At 43.2% G+C, this 20,918-nt stretch overlaps 1 pseudogene across 1 annotated transcript; it reads right to left on the reverse strand.

The window, feature by feature from the left end:
- Positions 1-20,222: 20,222 nt before the first annotated feature.
- LOC308339845 (small ribosomal subunit protein uS8-like) lies at positions 20,223-20,630 on the reverse strand (annotated as a pseudogene). Its single transcript has one exon. The product of its transcript is annotated as a small ribosomal subunit protein uS8-like (transcript).
- Positions 20,631-20,918: the final 288 nt, after the last annotated feature.

Below are 20,918 nucleotides of genomic sequence, written 5' to 3' on the forward strand. Positions count from 1 at the left end.
ATACTGTACGTCAATTATTCTTCAGTAAAAGAAGTAAAGAAGAGATTTTCTGAGACAAACTGAAGAAATTTTGCCTCAAGTATGGCCACTTTACAAGAAATGCTAGAAGTTCTTCAGGGACATGGATAATGGTATAGATCGGAAACTCAGATCTACAAAAAGGAAGGAAGACTATCAGAGAAGGAGTAAATGAAGGTAAAATAAAATGCATTATTATTCTAAATTACTTGAATCAATGATTGTTCAAAATAAAAAGAGCAGCCATGCATTGGGTGATTGTAGCTAACAGAGAAGGGAAATGAATGACAGCAATTTGACAAGGGATTGGAGGGGAAGTGGGAACACGCCCTGCACGAGTTGCTTGTACTAATGTTAAGCCAAGTGTTCCCTTCAGTGTGGACTGAGATTAGTTGTAAATGTATACCACAAATTCTAGGGTGGCCACTAACATTTTTTAAAGAAATGTAATTGATGTGCTAAGAGAGGAGAGGAAGGGAATCGTATAAAATGTTCAAATAAAAAAAAAGAGAAGACAAAGAGGGAAAATAAATAGAAACCAAAACAATAAATACAAAACAATTAGAAATACAGTAGGTATTAATCTGAGTATATCAGTAATCCCATACAATGTGAATGGTCTAAATATAGGAATTAAAAGATAGACTACAGAAAAGATCAATGTTACTAACAGCTGGTTTTTTTAAAAAAGTAAACAAAGTTGACAAATCTTTAGCTAGACTCACCAAGTAAAAAGAGAGAGGACTCAAATAAAAAATATCAGAAATGAAAGAGGAAACATTGTAATAATAACACAGAAATATAAAAGATCAGGGGCGCCTGCGTGGCTCAGTGGGTTAAAGCCTCTGCCTTTGGCTCAGGTCATGATCCCAGGATCCTGGGATCGAGCCCCACATCGGGCTCTCAGCTCAGTGGGGGGCCTGCTTCCTCCTCTCTCCCTCTGCCTGCTGCTCTGCCTACTTGTGATCTCTCTCTCTCTGTGTCAAATAAATAAATAAAATTTAAAAAAAAAGAAATATAAAACATCATAGGAGACTACGAACAATTAAATAACAGCAAATTGGACAGGTTAGAAGCGGACAAATTTCTGGAAACATATTATTTACCAAGAGTGAATTATGAAGAAATAGAAAATCTGAACAGACCAATTACTAGTAAGGATTTGAATCAGTAATCAAAAACTACCAACAACCAAACGTTCAGGACCAGATGACTTCACTAGTGAATTCTACCAAACATTTAAAAAGAATTAATACCTTTTTTTTTTTTTTTTTTTCTCTCAAGCTCTTTCAAACAGTAGAAGAGGAGGGAACACTTTCCCTCATTTTCCAAGGCCAGCATTATTCTGATAGCAAAACCAGACAAGGACACCACAAACAAAGAAAATCATAGGCCGATATCTCTTATAAACGAGGAAACAATTCCTTAATTGTAACAAATGTATCACACTAAAGCAAGATGTTAATAATAAGGGAACGTATGTATGGGGGAAGGGTTTATAGCAACACTGTACTATGTGCTCAATTTTTCTGTACATCTAAACTGCTCTAAAAATCAATTTATTAAGTTTTTTTGTTTTGTTTTGTTTAAAGAAATGCATCCATTTCATAGATGAGACCTGTGAGGCTCAGGGTTCTGGGAAGTTATGGGGCTTAGTGAAAGCCGCTCAGGGAGCACTTGCTACCAAAGCAGATTATCCCAATGGGAACTCAGGAGCCACGGCACAGTACAGGAACCCATTTCCTAACCTGGGCTTGCTTAAACAGGTGTACTCTGTTGGGGTGTGAATGTGGGGTCCCAGAAACCATAGTTTAACAAGCCCTCCAGATGATTCTGATGTGTACGAAGGCTCGGGGAGTCAGAAATAGAGCCGCGGTGTGCGGGAGCAAGAGGAGCGTCTGTAGGGCAGTCTGTCTGCTCCGGGACATCGCTCCCGGATGTGGCGTGGGAGGGGCCGAGATTGCCCAGGCTGGGGATGATGCCCGCAGAATGTATGCAGAAGATAGAATATCCATTCCCTGTGCAAAAACTTGCCCGTGGAATTTAGGAGAAAAACACTCATTTTAATCCCATGTCTTTGCAGGGAGAGTAAAAAGGAAATACATATAATTTCTTCATCATCATGATTTGGTATTCACAGTAGAAATGCTTTATTCAAATGACACGTAATTATTGAGCGTCTACTATGTGCCAGGCATTATGTGAGTTCGGGGTACAGCTTGAACAGACTATCCTGGTCTCCCGCAGCCTTCATCCTCAAGCGGACGGACAAATAACAAACAGGATTTTTTTTAAAAACTAAGGTAATGATAGGCTCCTTCCCCTAGTATAGCTTGTATTTTTGCCTCTCTCCTCCAATGTGTGATGTGAGGAGCCTCATAGGACACTTCCTCCCTGAATTGCTTCATGGACCCCATTGTTTTATAGATCTGGGGTGAGCAGATGTCCAGCATCTTCCTCCGTGCGGAGAAGAATTATGTGCTTGAGTTGTTGCTGAATTCATTCTCCATGTGAGGAAGAATGTACATTTTATGTTGCTTTGAATATTGCACGACCGAAAGAAAAAGAAAATAAACCATACAAAAATAACCGTACGACACTCATGCTAAGGATTTAAGTTCACCAAAACAAGGAAATTCCAAATGAAGGCCAAATATTCAGGACCACACTGCCTTTTTAGCGGCACCGACGAGAGTGCTACCAACCAGGATTCTTTCCTCACCTGGTGTTTGCTTGGCTTGTCATTTTGACACTCAGCAACTTAGTCACTACTCGGGGAGAAATGATCTCCGTTCCCTCAGGTTGTCCTCTCTGTTTTCTTTGCTGAGATTGGTATTTAGAAGAATTTTTATTAAGCAACTTCAAGAGGGAGGGTTGGTTTTTCTCAGCTTGGAAAGTCGATCTTCTTTATGAAAAGTGGTGACACTGCAAAAGAAAGATTAGAATTGATTTCAGTAATGTTGAAAGTATATCTCCCCTCTAAATAAAAATCAAAGAAAGCCAAGGAGTGAACTCCCAAAGAAAGGAGGCTATTAGGGAAATTGGAGAGGAAGCGTAAACCTCGGACTTTGTGCGGCCGGGTGCTGGAACACAGCGGGTCTTGCCAGTTGCAAGTGTGAGCTCTTACCAAAGAGAAATCAAGATATCTTCACCCCTATTATTATTATAATTTTCTCCCCTGACTTGGTAACTCTACTCAAACTAGCTTTTCCAGAGCTCTAAATCAGTAGCTTTCAAACTCGACTGCGTTTAGAATCCCATAGGGAACTTTTAAAAATCCCAATGCCTGGGCCACACACATACTCAACAGTTGTATCAGAATTTTTGAGGATGGGATCTGGACATCAGCCCGTCTAAAGCTCTCCAGGTGATGCCAGAGGACAGCCAAGTTTGAGAACCAGTGCTCTGAGTAACTAGTTAATACATCTCATACTCAGCAGTGATGGGCTAATACAAAAGTGATTGTTCTTTGTCGGAAAAGGATGGATGAATGGATGTGATTGATCGAGTGACTTATCTTTCCATAGAAAGTAGGAAAAAAAAAGTTAAAGAAGCTTCTGGAGAGATTTGGTAGTATCAACTGAAACCAAACAAACATTAATATACTTAATACATGTTAAGCAGAAAGTGAGCTAGTTGGTTTTTCTTCTTGGTAGAAATGGATGTCAGTCCTACTAAATGGAAGAAATTCACAGGTAATGGAGAAGAGAAATTAAGACGTAACCCTGTAACAGTATTTAGCAAGCCAAGAAGGACCCAGTTTGAAGACATCAGTGTATCTACTGCCGCTATGTCTTAGGACCAGGAAGGACAAGGCCGAGTGGGGAGCAGGGAGGGTGCCTTGCTGATAGTGGGCTCTGTGCTCGCTGCTGACAAGTTCGGGGTGAAGGTCTGGGAAAAAAAAATTGCTGAGTTTTTCTAATGGAGGTGTGACTGAAAATAAAAGAAAGAATATCTGTATAAATAGTACTTTCCAAGTAGTTAGGGGTGGAGTACAGGGGGCATGTCATTATTAACGACAGTAAAAGGCGAAAGAAACGGTGGTAGGATTAACACCTCAAATTTGTAAAGTCATTGATATTAGCCCTTGAAAGCACTTCTGTCTGTCACACTCGGTATCCTGACGGGCAGGTGTTGTTTTTACTGTATCACCCGTTGGTAAACTGGGCACAGTGAGGGCCTTCTCCAGGGTGACAGGGCCAGCAGTAGGTGACTGAATGAATTCTCAGGTCAGCGGCATCCACAGAGTAACTGGGGAGACTGATGTGGTGATGGCCCTGAACATCCCTTCAGAGTAAATGAGTTTTTGACTAATAAAAGTATTCCTCTTGCTATCTCCATCTGGAAGTGTTTACTGTCAATGCCATCGAAGTGATGCTCCTGCTTTGCGCTTGGAGAAGATGAATGAGGAGAACTGTGTGATTTTTCTGGTCTTTTTGGATAATCTCGATTTCTTTCTTTCTTTTTTTTTAGAGTTTATTTATTTGACAGACAGAGATCCCAAGTAGGCAGAGAGGCAGGCAGAGAGAGAGGAAGAAGCAGGCTCCCCGCTGAGCAGAGAGCCCGATGTGGGGCTCGATCTCAGGACCCTGGGATCATGACCTGAAGCTGAAGGCAGAGGATTTAACCCACTGAGCCCCCCAGGTGCCCCAATAATCTCGATTTCAAACTCACCGATTCTCCAGACAAAGGATTATTGAATGAAAATTACAGGCATGATTGTTGGTAGCTCTTCTCTTCGTTTTGTCTCTAGACAAAAATGTCCCCAGGTGGACATTTTTTTTCTGGACATTTACACTTTTTTCTGTCCCCCGGGTCACCACCGGACAATGTGGCTGGAGAGTCCAGGTATAAAGGGTTTGAAGGTCGTCCGTTGAAATTCTGGTGCTGATCTTTGCTGGCTGTGAGGCCACCAGCAAGTTCTGACATCTTCTGGGCACCAGATTCCCCATCTGTAAGGTGAGAGACTCACGGTCGCTGTTGTACACGGAAGGCCCAAGTACTGAGTCTGGCATGTTGGTTGAGTAGGTTCTGTCGGATTGTTCATTCCCCATGTAAAGAACCTCCCACCAGGTTATATTGCCAATAGATGGAGCATTTCTGTGCCACAGAGGTAAACAGGCCCAGGTTGGGCCCTGATGTCATGACTCAGCAGAGACCTGGAAATGTAAGATATTTGTGGGGCCTCTGTGCATTTGTTGTAAATTTCAGGTTGAGCCTTTTATCATATAGGAGCATGGCAGCTTTATTAATTAATAGCCATAGCTGGCCTGAAGTCAAAACCGACTCTCTGGGTGCTTTTAAGTATATATAAATTATCAAATGATGTTGTAAATAACCTGGACTGGCTCACTAAGAGTTTAAAAATGAAGTACTTCGACTCAGTGGGGAGAGGACGAATACCACCCAATGACAATTGGAAATGTTGTTGGTATTTCACGTAGAGCTCCGAGCTCAAGGTTGACAGGTTGAGGACGAGAGCTATTGATCCAAACAGGAAGCACCCAAGCTCCCTGGTCACAGCATTTAGCCTTATCTACGTGACATTCCAAGTTCTTTTTTTCTTGTTTTTTTTTTTTTTTTTTTTTTAAGATTTTATTTATTTGACAGAGAGATAGAGAGAGCACAAGTAGGCAGAGCAGCAGGCAGAGGGAGAGGGAGAAGCAGGCTCTCTGCTAAGCAGGGAGCACAATGCGGGGCTCGAACCCAGGACCCTGGGATCATGACCTGAGCCGAACGCAGCTGCTTAACCGACGGAGCCACCCAGGCGCCCTCGTACTTTTCAATTTCTTAAAAGTAAATCTTGTCTATATTGTGAAGAGCACACTGTATTGCATTTTTATGTCAACAGTGTAAATTTGCAAAGGGTAAACATCTAGAATTCACTGTAACTTTTGTAATCTTGTTCTGGCATGTCTCTTACCTTGGGAGCCTCAAGAGATGAAAGTGGCCAAAGCCCATGAGCATGAGTCAAGCGTCTCCTCATGACTTAACATGAATTTGAATCTTCTTTTCAAGTACTTATTCGAAGGAGGCAACTACTTTCCTTTAATGTTTACTTCCAGTGAGGAAACATCCAAAAAAACCCAGGAGAACATGACACAAACGTTGTTCAGATCAGTTCCAGGGGAAGGGAATACACAATAGTTCAGAAGGATCCCAAGTCCTTGCGTGTGTCAGGCACTCTGCAAAGTGACCCTCCTTACGTTATGGAACCCCGCACTCATTGTCGTTAAACTTAACGGAATTTGATTCCGTTTCATGGTGAAAAACTTGTCACTTGTAACTTTATTGACTGTAGCTTTGAGAATAAATATGAAACGATGGCTCTTTTCAAATTCTTGGTTGCTTAAGAACTTAACATTCTGCTTTTTCCCCCTCTCTGCTGCTTTCTTTGATTGCTTGGTATGATGTATTGTTTTCATGCTTTCTCTACTCCTTGGTCTCAGGGTCCAGGAACAGGATCGAAGAGGAAGTCAGTTTCTGCCTTCCTAACACCTGACATGGATTGGAATAATGGCCAGTTGGCTATATTTAAACAACGACTACATTATTTGTGTCTTTTATTGAAGCATATACATGTTTAAACACTGTGTGAAAATGGCTTTGTGTACCCTCTTTTTACATTTACTTTGGAACTTCCTAGTCCTTGAGGTATTTTTATGGTCAGGCACATGTGCATGCAATGATTGTATGACCACCCTTGGATTATGTATTGCATCTAATGAAATTAGCTTTTTTGCTCACCCCTGGGCAACCTTTGGAAATAAGACAATAGTCTCAGTTGTTTGTTTCCTGGAGAAATGTTAATGATTAACTTGAAAAAGGAAGAATTTCTTTTACCCACTGCCTAATTTTTCATAATTCCGTACAATTGCTGTGTACCTTATCTTTGTTTAATATATCCCATGCGAGATATTAACTTGTATAACATTGGTGTACGTGAATTTTTGGCGAAGGAGAAAGCACTACCGTACCTAAAGACTTTAGTTCTTTCCAGTTGGGGTGATTGTTTTTTTATATTAAGCCTTGTCCACAGCCAGAACATGTTGAGTTCAGGCTTTGCTTTAATGGTTGTAAGATAAAGCATCAATCTGATTTATTTGGATACTAACTACCTTTTGCCCGAATCCACGTAACAGCTAATGTTTTCCACATGTGCCCAGCAGATCTTTGCTGGTGTACTTCAGCGCCATGTGAAATACTAAAGAAATGAGCGTTCCTGCAACTAGGCAAAGCGTTTTGAGCCTCTGGGGAGCGTTCTTCAGGACAGGCCTCGGCGGGCCTTGGGAGATGCCTACCTACTGTCTTGCGGCAGATGAAGCATTTGGCTTTTAACTGTGGCTGTCTGCAGGGGAGTTAGTGGCAGGTTGGGTCCCCTGTTGGACGAGGCGGACGGGTCTCTGGGCTAACCCAAACGCCCTCCCTAGCAGGCTGGGCTGAAGTTTGCTTGCTTGATGGCTTGATGTCTGAGTGTCTGGGCTGGGCACAAGAGTGCTAGAGGCATAGCACCCAGCCTTGTAGCTGTATGACCTCTTTCCATTTGCCTAACGGTACTATTAGCAGGTACTAGTATTCTCTCCCACTTTATTATGAGGAAACTGAAGAGCAGAGCAGTTAACTGCCGTGGTCACAGAGATAGCAAATGATGGAGGAGCGACGTGAACTCTGACAGTCTGACTCCAGGTCCCCATTTGTTTGGGGTTAGCTCTTAAAATTCCCAAGGGAGGCTGTATGATCGAGTGGCAAAGACCTGGGGTCTTTCTGTATAGATAGCCCTGGGGTTAAATCCCAATTCTGCACTTAATATAGGGGTGTCTTTGAATCCATTATTTAGCCTTCCTGGGTTTCAATGTAAAATGGGGGTGCTGGGAGGATTCAAGGAGAGAGCCCATATTAACGCCCAGCCTGCCAACTAAGTGTTCAAAAATGCCAGCTCATTTTCCTTTAAACTACTGGCTTAGGTTCCTTCCAGCACCTTCGGTAGGTCTCCCAAGATAGTGCTTATTCGTGCTAGGAATGGCTCTGCCATCCACGCTGCGAAGTACCTTCGCTCCAATAGATGCTTCTTGCATGTGGGGCCTTGGCCAAAGTTCTAGGAGGTTTGTTTCCCTTCAAGCGGAGGTATAAATCCATCCAGACATCCTCCTTTTAAGCACCAAGGGCTGCATCTGTTTTAGACCAAAAATAATACCTTGTGATTGGAAATGTTTCAGCAACAGTATTTGTATGTTTTATTGAAGCGGAGGTTACAATTATTAGCGACACCAGGAATTTCAGACATTTAAACACAGTTTTGACTTCTCTGGAACAAACCACATCCCCGGGCAATTATTAGTTTATCTAAATACCTTCCATCCGAACCCTAAACCAGAGGCAGCCTCTGTGGGAGCTGGTCCCTCTGAGGACACCCTGCACAGCTGGGGATTGCGAAAAGGTGACTCGGTTCTATTAGCTGGTAATTTGCTACCTGGCTTGGGCCACTTCCTGGTCATTGCTAATTTGGCTAGGTTGTTCCGACTCCCTGTTTGAAGCTGACCTTAAGAGTTTAAAAGAATTGAAAACAAGGTTGTCCTTCCCTTGGAGTCCAGTCCTTCCATCACATGATTTCTCTAGCGCATCCGTGTCAGCCAGACCCTCACAACCCAACGTCTGCACAAGAGAAGAAACACAATTCAAAAACCAGCCTCTCCTTCAAGTCCTCAGAATCTTCCCTCTAGCTGTGGGCTAAACATATTTGTTGGGGTTTTTTGCTTATTTCATCTTTAACAATAGTATTTAAATAGAAAGTGACTGTAGTGCCTTTTAAATTTGAGGTAAGTGATAGAATGGGTGGGCATGTTGTGTTATCGGAGAAGATGAATTAGGCTTCTTTCGAAAAGGACGTACTGAACGGTTTGCTCTGTGATATAAGAATTATGATCTCTACCTATAGACGGGGAACCAGGTTTCACAGAGAGGAAGGCATTTGTACATGATGACACAGAGCGGTGGGAGAGCCAGGATTTGAACCACATCCATGCCGTCCGAAGCCTACAGCTTTTCAGCCATTTTCTGCTGCTTCCATGTGGAAGAAGCAAAGAGGCAAGACTTGCAACTCAACCGTGGACCCTAAACACGTGTCACAGAATCATGGACTCCGACCAGCTGATGTTTGCTGTTGTTGTTTCATACCTGTCTATTCTCGCTTAAAAACCAAACATTTAGGGGGCGCCTGGATGGCTCAGGCGGTTGGGCATCTGACTTTGGCTCGGGATGTGATCTCAAGGTCCTGGGATTGAGCCCTGCCATAGGATCCCTGTTGAGCGGGCAGTCTGCTTGTCCCTCTGCCCCTCCCCACCAGCTTGTGTGCACTCTCTCTCTCAAATACATAAATAAAATCTTTGAGAAAAGAAGAAGAAAAAAATTAAGCATGTCGTTGGATCAATCTTTCAGTTGCCGATATACTTACATTCAACAGGAAGTTGTTGAGTGTGCCGCCTACTGCTTTGGGAGATGGGGGAGACATTCTCGGGAACCAAGTAGATGACGAGGAGCTACTGAAGCCATCTAAGCTGGAGTGTGATGTGAGCCTATTTGAGGTTTGGGGAGATGGTGGACAACGGTATGAAGAATGGGTCAGGAGAAGGACTGAAGATGAGATACTTCAGAGGATATTTTTCTAGCCCAGGAAAGAAATCATGAGGGTCCAATCCATACTTTTTCACCCCAAAATTATTATCATTATTATTATTATTTTACAATGTTCAGTTAGCCACTGTATAGTACATCATTTGTTTTTTATGTAGTGTTCAATGATTCATTAGTTGTGTATAACATCCCGTGCTCGTCACATCATATGCCCTCCTTAATGCCCATCACCCTGTTAAACCCCCTCCCCTTTGAAACCCTCAATTTGTTTCCTGGAGTCCGGAGTCTCTCATGGTTTATTTCCTTCTCTGATTTCTCCCCCTTCAGTTTTCCCTCCCTTCTCCTATGGTCCTCTGGGTTATTGTTTAAGTTCCACATATGAGTGAAACCATAAGATAATTGTCTTTCTCTTCTTGACTTATTTTGCTTAGCATAATCCCTTCCAGTTCCATCCACGCTGATGTAAATGGTAGGTATTCATTCTTTCTGATGGCTGAGTAATATTCCATTGTATATATGAACCATATCTTCTCTACCCATTCATCTGTTGAAGGGCATCTCGGCTCCTTCCACAGTTTGGCTATTGTCTCACACCAAAACTAAAGAACAGCTGAGAACTTCTGTGGGTTGATGTACCAGGTGGGATTTCTTAGTAAGCAATCCCAATATTGGCCAAGTTTCTCTCTTTTGCTGTCTTTCCCCTTCCAGCTCCTTGGGAGAGAGGATGGTTCCATTAGGAGTACTGCTTCCCCAAGACCCAACTCATTTGGTGCTGGGGGTCAAAGTGGCATCATGGACTACAGAGAGATGCATTAGTGAGAGACTTACCCTTTGGTTGGATGGATGGATGAAACAACCCTACCTACTGAGAAACTCTATGTAGACTATTGGCTGGAGCAGAGGAAGCAAAGGAAGTCTTGGTGAGAGGTTAAGACAATGTCTACATCACAAAAGCTCATACAAGGCCAAAGTACAGAGGCTCAACCATATACAAACAAGTGATGGGGAACCACCGAGAGGTTTTAAGCCAATCTGGAAGGCTGGAAGAATGGGGTAACATGCACATTTTCATTTTATAAAGATCACCCATACAGAAACAGAGGCAGGACAACCAGTGAGACTATAGAAATAATCCTCATGAGGATAATAAAAGCCTGAACTAAGTTAGTATTTGCAGTAAAGGGGAGGGAAGGATGGAAGCGAGAGATGTTAAGGACTTAGAATCCACTGGCCTTGGTGACTGGCTGGATGTGGTGTGAGAAGTGGAGTGCAAGAGGAATCCTGGGTATCTTCAGAGTTCTAGATGGGGCGATGTCAATCTTCCCTGAGATGTGGGACAAAGAAGGAAGAGTTGCCATGGGAAGGCGGTCAGCAGCTCAGTTTGGGGCTGTTGCATTTGAGGATCTCTGGGACCCCGAGTGGAGCTAGAGGCCTAGGAAGTAGTTACATGGATGGGGCTCAATCTCATGGGAGAGCCTCAGGAGGGAGAGCCTCTGAGCCACAGGTGACAGTTGAAGAAAGAGGATGAGACTGGCAGGACGAGAGTAAAGAAAAAGAACCATGTCATTAGCAGCCAGTTTTAGGAGAAAGGATGTAAAATCTCACCTGCTTGCCTTCTTAAAGCCACTCTGTCATGGAGTGGGATGTGTACAATGAGCCCGAAGTTCAAACAACAGAGAATTATGTTCAACTCTCAGGTGCCTGGTTCATTCATTCTTTATTATTCCAGGTTTTAAAAAATCTTAAATCTTCAACCAAAATGTACCAAATTGACTTTAAAATTTAAAAAAGTTATCACTCTCATCACTTGACACTACTCAACCTCTTCTATCACAACCCCTGCAAAATATTTGAGAAGCCGTGTCATTAGACATCTGGTGCTTTACTCCTGATGTCATTCATTCATCCTGTCATTCTTTCTTGCATTTCCTTGCCCAATTTTCCTAGTAACTATTTATTGAGCACCTCTTATGTGTCCAGTGCTGTTCAGACCCTTGACAGGGAGTTGTAGTGGCCCCTCATCTCATGGAGTTTCCATGACGGTGGAGAGAGATTGCTCTTAAAACAAATAAGGAAGAAACTTTCAGCACGTCCACTGAAACATTACCGTATACTTACATTATCTCATGAATTTAATTTAAAGGAAAAAATATTGGTAGAATTTTGATGCGTGTGCAAGTAGTAATGGATTTCTGGGCCCCTTTAAAGTACATTTCCATTGTTAGATTTTTTTGGACTCTGTTGACTTCCCAGGTGAACATACAGGTGTCTTTGATTTTGTTGTTGCTGTTGTTGTATGGTTTCTGAGCAGACTCCCCCCAACCCCAAGCTCCTCCCCTATTAGCTGTCTGCCTCTGGATCAGGTGAATGAGGAAACAAGGAAACAGGTGAATGAGTGCTCAGACACTCCCTCCGTGGGCTGGAGTGAGGCTCCTGGGCATGGGATTGTATCCACTCGGGTCTGAAAGTGCTCTTGTCCCCCAGGAACGCCCTTCTTGCAGCAGTGGGAGCTCAGAATGTGGAATGGGCTTGACTTGCTCACCCAGGTGTATTTAAGCAATCGCTTCCTTAGAAACACCCACAGGAAGTCCTGTGACAACAAAGTTCTTCAAATCACAGAATCAGGTGATCATACACTGAGGCAGTTGGGCCAGTCAAAACTGCACTTGATGAATGAATAATTCGAGAGCTTCTTTATAAAAGTGACGGGTTTTTAAATGGCCACCATATGGGGGCAGGCAGGTGGCTGGCAAAGGTTTCTGTCCTGCTTTTGCTAGACAGGCTGCCCTCCAGCATGCTGTCAAGGAAGGGCACTGATACAAAGTGATTCCTGAAGCCTCTCGCCAGGCTGAGTCTTGACAGAGGACACTCCTGCCTGAGCAGGCGGCAGGTGCTGGGCCGGACTGAGCCCCGAGCTCGCCCGCAGTTATGCTGTCAGCCTCTTTCAGCTCTAATGCTTTGTGACAACTGCCTACCTGGACAATGATAATGGCAGAAAACCTCTGCAAAATTGATGGGGGATTTCACACAGGAGAGTGGCTTCTCGTGTTATGTGAGGCAGAATGCTCCGGGTCTCTTTGCCAGTGGGAGACAGAAGGTTAGGGTCAGGACCTGGGCAATGGTGTAGCTTTGAGAATCCAAATTTGCGGTTGACTCCACCTCCTTCCTGGCTCTGCGTGTCACATACATTTGTTTTCTCTCGAATGCATGCGCCTCAGCTGCGTTGAAAAAAATGTTACCCCAAGATTATCTTTCAACTGGATTCCACATGACATGAAGTAACATGGAAGGCTGACGACGACTGCAATGAGTCAACGCTTCCACTGTGGATCAAGGAGGATAAAATCCCACATTGTCCTTGCTTGTCTGGATCAAGCGGAATGTTTTGCCTGAACTACACAGCTCACGAAGCTTGTTCAGCATTTATGCCTTGCCACTTAGCATCTCTCTTCTGTGCAGATCGAAAGCACACGTTTATCTCAGACCTCTGTTGTCACTGGGCTCATCAAAATTATTAAAACTAAGTGAAGTGGACTTCATTGTTTTGTCCCCTGGCCTGTAGGAATGGGAAAGGGACAGCTCACCTGAGAGACCTTGAAGAGCTAGCAGTAGTCCGGGAAGTAAAATATTAAACCCCAGTTATCAGAAAATCAAACGAACTGGTGCATGCAAAGGGCAGAGCGAGATGCCTTGGTGAATGTTAGTTTCATTATTTATTATTATAAACAATCTTCCTCTTACTAGGATTCGGGGCATTTCTGTCATTGTTCAGATGCTGCTAATTAATTTCTCTTCCTCTCATCTTTGTGACTATAGGCAGAGGAAAGGGGCAGTGGGCTGGTTGCTTTGTGTACGCACTTCCATTAGAATCTAACCGAGCAACTGTGGGGCTTGCTTATGAAGGGCAAATACACCTCTGCTGTGTCTTTAGAGTATACCAGCCTTTAAAACACATGAGACTTTGGGCTGTTTCCGATACTAGATAATTGATAGACTATGTGACTCTGCCATAAAATTGAAAATGGACTCTCCTGAAAACATCTGCCTGAGTAAACATTTCAAAGTGATATTTTCCACTTCTTTCCTCATCTTCTTCCTCATTGGAAACTCTTGATATTCTTGAACTGTCTGTGTCATGGTCTTTGTCGTGTCTGTCAGAGAATTATTTTCGTAGGCAGTGGTGAACCTGTTTTCATGGCAAAGATAATTTTAAAGGATTTAAAAAAAATTCCATGACATCCTGGATGTCAAAATTTCCTAGTGGGTTCACAGCTTTAGTAACTGTTCTGATACTTACTTTATTTTACTTGGTGTTACTTAACACTTCTGTAGCATTACCGTATAGCAGGTATAGGCTAAGCACTTTCCAAATGAGTCAATACTCATTTAACCTTCACAAAACTATATGAGGGAAGTACCATGCTTAACCCCCCTTACAGATGATGAAACTCAGGCAACAAGAGCAAACAACACACTCTGAGTCTATGTTCTTAATCCCTGCACCGCCTCTGTATTCAGCGTCGCAAGGGGAGCCATGCTGTATTTCAAAGAGTACATCAAGCTTTGAGGCTAATTTTTCCCATATGAATTTGGGTGTCTTGCAGGATATCTTACTAAACTTCAGAGAAGTTTTAATTTTGTAGTTTTCTCTTAAAAATTGGAAATTGCTCCTAATTGATTGTTTTAACTTTGAGCATTTCAACTTTTTTGAGTGTAAAAGAGTTTTCTTTAATATTAAAAGCTTTGTCCTATTCCTCCCCTTCCCCCACCCCCTCAGATAATTTTAAAAGAAAAAAATGGGAAATAGCAGCCTCACACGTACCCATGACCACCATCTATCTACTGCTGGGATTCCTGAAGGACATGCTCAGGCTGGAAGACACTCAACCACTCTAGGTCTGGGAGCCTTAAGAAGAAGGTCAGGACCTGGGTGGGGGGAGGGGCCCGCAGGTATAGGGCACCCACGTTTCCCGTGCCATTGGCGGTGGGGAGCCTGGCCGCTCGGGCCCTGGGAGGGGAAGGCAGATCTAGCGGCTCTCTGCGCATGAGGCCCTTGCCGGCTGCTGGCCCTTCAACGACCAGCTTCCTGAAGGAGAAACTCCAACCTTGTTTCTCACCATCAGCCAATCTAGCCCTGCCCTGGACTCCAGAAGCCTGAGCTGCCTGGTACCAAAGGTACCCACGTTTCTGTGAGATCAAATGGAAGAACAGTTTTGAACAGAGAGCAAAGAAACAGGCGAAAGAAATAAAAGTCATGAGTGAGAAGGTGGGGTAAGAAATAAGAAAGACAAATCCAGGAGCTCTCCCAAGCAAATAACCATTACTGAAGGAGAGGAAGTGAGGAATGGAAGTGAAGCCGTAACTGTAGTGAGCACGGGAACGTAACCACGCGTGTGCGTATGCCCACGGGTACGTGTACGCAGAAGACCCTGTGAGGAACAAACACTTGAATTTTCAGGCTGAAAGGGGTCATCGTCTCTTAAGAAGAATTAAAATTAAGAATGCTCTCAAGTAAGCATATAATTTTCCCCTACCTCCTTTGCATTTTGATCTATTTTCAAGGAATACATTGAAGGAGGAAGATTTTTTTTTCTGCTTTTCAAAGAAAACAATCCAGTCAGTTCCAGTGCGCAGCACTTTGTCACAAGGTGGGATTACAGCGATGAACAGAAGGGATTCAATTCCTGCCTCAGAGCTAAAAGGCCAGTGGGGTCGACCAGTAAGTATGAAAATGTATGTTATACAGAAGAAACCGTAACAGTAGAAACCCGGGGAGCTGTGGGCCTATAGGTGAAGACCACCTAACACAGACCCGTTAGCCTGAAGTGGCGAAAGTGTCCCAGGAGAGGTGATGGAGGGCATGTTGGAAGAACAGGAAGAGATCTTGCTGGCAAGATTCAGGGGAAGGAGTTGGGGGTGGGGAGGCAGAGATAGATGAAGCAAAGAGTTAAACTGGGGCCAGATCAAGTATCGAGTGCTTTCTATGCTCTGGGCACCATTCTGGGTATTTCGTCCTCACTGTGGCCATACCATGGAAGCACATCCCCATTTTTCAGATGAGGAAATTGAGGCAAAGAGAGGTTAACTCACTTGATCGAGTTCACCCAGCCAGTTAAATGGCGGAGCCAGGCAGTCTGGCTCCAGAGCCCACACCCTAAGAATGTTGACAAAGGAAGGATTTTATTTTTCAGTACTGGTTGACCTTAGGAACCGTATCTAGTGGTTTCAGACATAAGAGGATAGTCTCTGCTAAACCACCCTCACGCAGCCCCACTGCAGTAGCTGACACACATGCCCGCCTGTCGCATCTGTGGACTTATCTGAGTACTCTTAAACCATGGGTAAATGATCCCCAGGCTGTCTTTAGGATAATTAGAAACAAATGGCAAATAGTTCTCCTATATTATCAACAGCATATCAGCAAAACTTGTGTCTTAAAATGTGCATTCAATTTCTAATATTAAAAAACATAGTTAAAGCCATATGTTGGATATTATCACGCATCTTTGTGAAATTAGTAGGGGACCCATTTGAATAACCATTTTGTTTAGATCAAACTTACTGGAGGTTTTTTTTTTTTTTTTTTTTTTTAAAGTCTTTCCTCCCCTTTTCCTCTGACCCCTCTGTAAATCCAAATATGAAAGGAAAACTCTGTGTGTGTGTGTGTGTGCGCGCCTGCACACGTATGTGGGTGCCTGAAATGGGAATAGACTGTCGAAAAAATCAAAGCCTTAGGTTTGGAGGATTGTAATTTGGAGAGATGGGTGAAGGGGAGGGAAGCCAGCAGTTGTTCAATGGGAATATAGGTCATCGGTAATTAACACATGGTAGACCCAAAAAAGCGCTTCCTTTATTTTCTTTTTCTCTCTTTCTTTGGCCTAGAGCCTTGGTTAAGGGGAGTGCTGGTCTGTTTTGTCTAATCTTCTAGTTATTCCATAAAAGCCTAATGACCATATCATGTAGCTCTGGGAGAAAGCCTTTTACAAACTCTGCCCAATCAATGTTTGAGAAACTTTAATCATTGTTGTTTTGCTAATTTCCCCATTTAAGGTCATCATACGTAAGTAAACACTGGGTAGACTGGATTTTTTGAAATGAGCAGTCCCTCAAAAGATATGCCTTCAATATTACCTTCTATTTCTAAAGAATGAGAACCATGAAAGGAGTTACACTGGTATATTTGGGAATACAAAATGTTAAACAACCCTTTTATACCAAACAGTGAGCCATCTAAATGTTGTGCAGACGTGAATTTACAGTGGGTCCTAATGAATGCTGGGAAGAAAATCCATCATCATCAACCAGTGTTAGAAGCAAGAGTTCTGTGGATTCTTGCAAATTAAAAAAAAAATTCATATTTGGTAACAAATTAGTTGGATATCCATAGAAGACATAAGCCAAGAAGTAGATGACTTAGAAAAAATTTAAAGGATAAAAGCATATTCTGATCACTGAAACTGAGGGCCTTGTCAAACACAGAGTTTAGCCAAGGTAAGAAAAACAAAAATCAGGAATAAACATGAAATCAGTTGATTTAGTCTGCCTTAAGTAAAATTGAACAACAACAAAATCTCTTGATTGTAGGAGCTGAATCAGCAAATAGAAGAAAAATCTCCCAAAGAATCAACCCTATATTTACAACCCACTTGAGGTTTTTCACTCTGACAGACTAGTCACTAAGTATAGACGGTCCTCCCACTGTTGGTTTGTACAACTTTAAATTTGTCTCTTTCTTTGGTCTGGGCTCCAGGATATATTCTAGGGTCAGACTGTGTCACTTTGTGCTTTTTAATTGATGCTTCGTCTATAACAAAGAGGCTAAGATTTTCCATGAGAAGTTTTCTCACGCAGAAACCTAGTGGAAACTCACCTCATTCTCACTGCCTAATAGGGACAAACGTAAATTAGGCTGGTGGGATTAAATGCCATTGGGTTTGGTAAATACGTAGGGGTATCTACTCCGTGTACAGTATTAGCTTAGATACTCAAGATAAGCAAACCATATCCCTTACCTTCGGGGCTTCATACATATTAACTAATAGGAAGCTAAGACGGGAATATTCCAGTGTGAGACTCGCCAGCCTAGAAAAGAAACAGGGCTAAGAATTTCTTTTGGAAAAATAAAAAGTCAGAAGTATTGTTTGTGTTCAAAGGAGGGAGAAGAGCATTTCCAGATAAGGGAATCTGGGAAGGTGGCACTTTCCTTAGCCTCCGGGAAATCGAGAAGATTTTGAGAGGCAAGGCAGTGCCAGAGGAGAGGAGCATGGGTAAGGACATATGTGGAGAAGGAAACTGTTGATGGTGCATAGTGATGGAGCCAGCCTGGGGCGGGGGCCACAGTGATGGGGCCTGGCAAGTAGGAGAGGCACAGTGATGGGCTGGCAGGGGTGGGGATTACAGTGATGGGATGAGAAAGGGGGGAGCGCAGTGATGGGACCAGCTGGGGTGGGGGAACACAGTGTTGGGGCCAGCAAGGGGGGCACAGTGATGGGGCTGGTATGGGGGCAGGCATAGTGATGGGGCTGGTGGGAGTTGGGGGACACAGTGATGGGGTCAGCAAAGAGGGGCATAGTGATGGGTCAGCTGGGCAGGGTGGTGGTGCTGAGGAATGGTGGGTTGGGCCATTGGTTCAGAGCCTCAATTGCCATGTAGAAGTAGTTGTGGTAGGCATTTGAGAGCGGAATTGTACAGAAGATAGAGCTAGAAGACTATCTGCCTAGACTCAGAGAAGACCCCTATGTCAAAGATGCACAATACACGAATAGCCAAAATGTGACTTAAAGGGAATACCAAGCTTCATTTGTCTTCCAAAGGTAAATTAAAAGGACCTGATTCATAGTCACAGTCACCTCTCTCCTACCCTGGCTTTTCTTCTCCTCAAATTCCTTATCTTTAAGATTTTAACACCTCCCACCATCCACCCCCATGCAAGTTCCTGTGGATTTGATTGATTGATTCATTTATCTTTTAAGATTGTATTTATTTATTTGACAGAGAGAGAGACAGCTAGAGAGGAAATATAAGCAGACGGAGTGGGAGAGGGAGAAGCAAGCTTCCCACTGAGCTCAGAGCCTGATGTGGGGCTCGATCCCATGACTCAGGGATCATGACCTGAGCTGAAGGCAGACGCTAAACGACTGAGCCACTCAGGCTCTCCTTCTGTGGATTTTACTATCCCTCCATTTTCTCTAGGTCTAGATCTTTCCAGATAGGCTATTGTCATCTCTCTCCTGATTCTCTTCGCTCTGGCCCCTCTGGCCTGTCAATCTTTGCTCATTTTGGTGTGGAAATTTAATCTAATGGTAGTTCTCTTATGTTCTCAAGTCTGAAGAGCACGAACGAGACCCAAGATAGTGAGGATGGAAGGGAAAGGAGAGATGAAAGAGGACTTCAGTGGCAGAACAAGCAATGGGATTTGGCAGTGGGTCAGGTGAAGAGGAGGAGTCAAAAGCAGTGTCAGATTTCAGAGGAATCCTAAGGAGTTGGAGGTCGACAGAGAACTCTGGGAGAGGGAGTTTTGGGGGAAGATGATGATCGCAGGCTCTGTGGTTGGCATCTTAAACCTGAGATTGGTTTAGATGAATATTACAATTGGTAGCATTGCAAGGACAGGGAACATTTGTCTAGTGAAATGCTCAGATAAAAGTTTAACAGGTATGTTTTCACAAAGAGACTGGACTTTTAGGTGGGCAAGATTTTAAAAGGTGACAGGATGAGCATATACTATGAAATGGCAGTCTAGGATACTTAGGTTTTATCCTACCGGCAATGAGAAGTCACCGAAATTCATCGAGCTAAGAATTAACTCAAAGCAGGGTGCCTGGGTGGCTCAGTGGGTTAAGCTTCTGCCTTCAGCTCACGTCATGATCTCAGGGTCCTGGGATCGAGTCCCGCATCGGGTTCTCTGCTCAGCAGGGAGCCTGCTTCCCCCCCGCCCCTCCGCCCGCCTGCTTCTCTGCCTACTTGTGATCTCACTCTGTCAAATAAATAAATAAAATATTTTAAAAAAAGAATTAACTCAAAGGTAGATTTTTTTTTGTTTTTAGATGAGATCAGAAAGACCGTTTGGAAGGAGGATAGACTGGAGCAAGGGAGAAATACAAGGAGATTTGTGTAGTAATAAAAGGGTAAGGGAATGGGTTATGAATAAAAGGGTTATGAAACTATTTAGTAGCAGTGGGAATGGACAGGAAGAAACAACCATGAGAGATGTTTTAAAGGAGGGAGTGTGTCAGTTAGAGTGTGGTCCAGGGCTCCAGAAGATCTGGGTCAAGTTTCTTTTCTCAGACGCTTCTTTGCTGTGTGATCTTGGGCAAACTAGTCATTCAGTACCTGTCCAAGCCTCAATTTTTCTTAGTTGTAAAATGACTATGACTAGTATACCATCACATTGCATGGTTATAAAGATTAAAGAACATAAGCCATGTAAAGTTCTTATTCCATGTTGTAAACGAGTTAAGAATGCATTTTCTTCTCTCTCTCTCCCTCTTTTTCTTTTTCTTTCTTTCTTTCTTTCTTTCTTTTTTTTTTTTTGGTCCACTGAGGCATTTTATTTGCATGTATATATTACATCCCTAGAAAAAGAATGCCAGGATTTTCCATCCTGTGTTTTCGTCTTGCTTTTTCATGGTCCATTATGCCAAATGATGTTGTCAGTACAATGAAACCAACCTGGTGGGACAGGAGCAGATTATTCTGCCATTTTTCTAGATCTTTGAGTTTATCAAATCTGGGGCTGATCACTCCATGCTTTTTTAACCTGCCTGTGAGGTTCACACCAATTTTCCCAGCTGTATAATCATCAAGGATTTCAAATTCACCAAAGTAACCATTCTTCATCATCATAGAAACTGGATGATGACTTGGGAGCATGGCCTGATAAAAATGTAGCATTTACCTCTCTTTTCAACATTGTTAATGCTCTTGAGAGCATCTGCCGAGACATTCATGTGCATCATTATGGTGGCACAGAAAGATGGAGGAAAGAGCAAAGAACGCATTTTATTACTAAAAGTACGGGCCTTGGCATCAGTGATGATTGTGAAGAGTGGAAGAATCGACAGCACCAGCTGCCTAATTGAATATGAGTGAAAGGAAAGGGGCCACTGATGACAGGTTTTGAACTTGGGTTACTGGAAGTGAGACCACAGAGACAGGGAAGTCAGGAGGGGAATCAGAGAATGACAAAGAGGCTAGTTTTTCCATGTAGAATGGAGGAGGTAGCCCTGCCCTCTGGCACCAAGGAGGAGACCGCCCCACCCCCTTAACCT

The sequence above is a fragment of the Martes martes genome (genome assembly GCF_963455335.1).
Source record: "Martes martes genome assembly, chromosome: 3".
In the NCBI taxonomy this organism is placed as follows: domain Eukaryota; kingdom Metazoa; phylum Chordata; class Mammalia; order Carnivora; family Mustelidae; genus Martes; species Martes martes.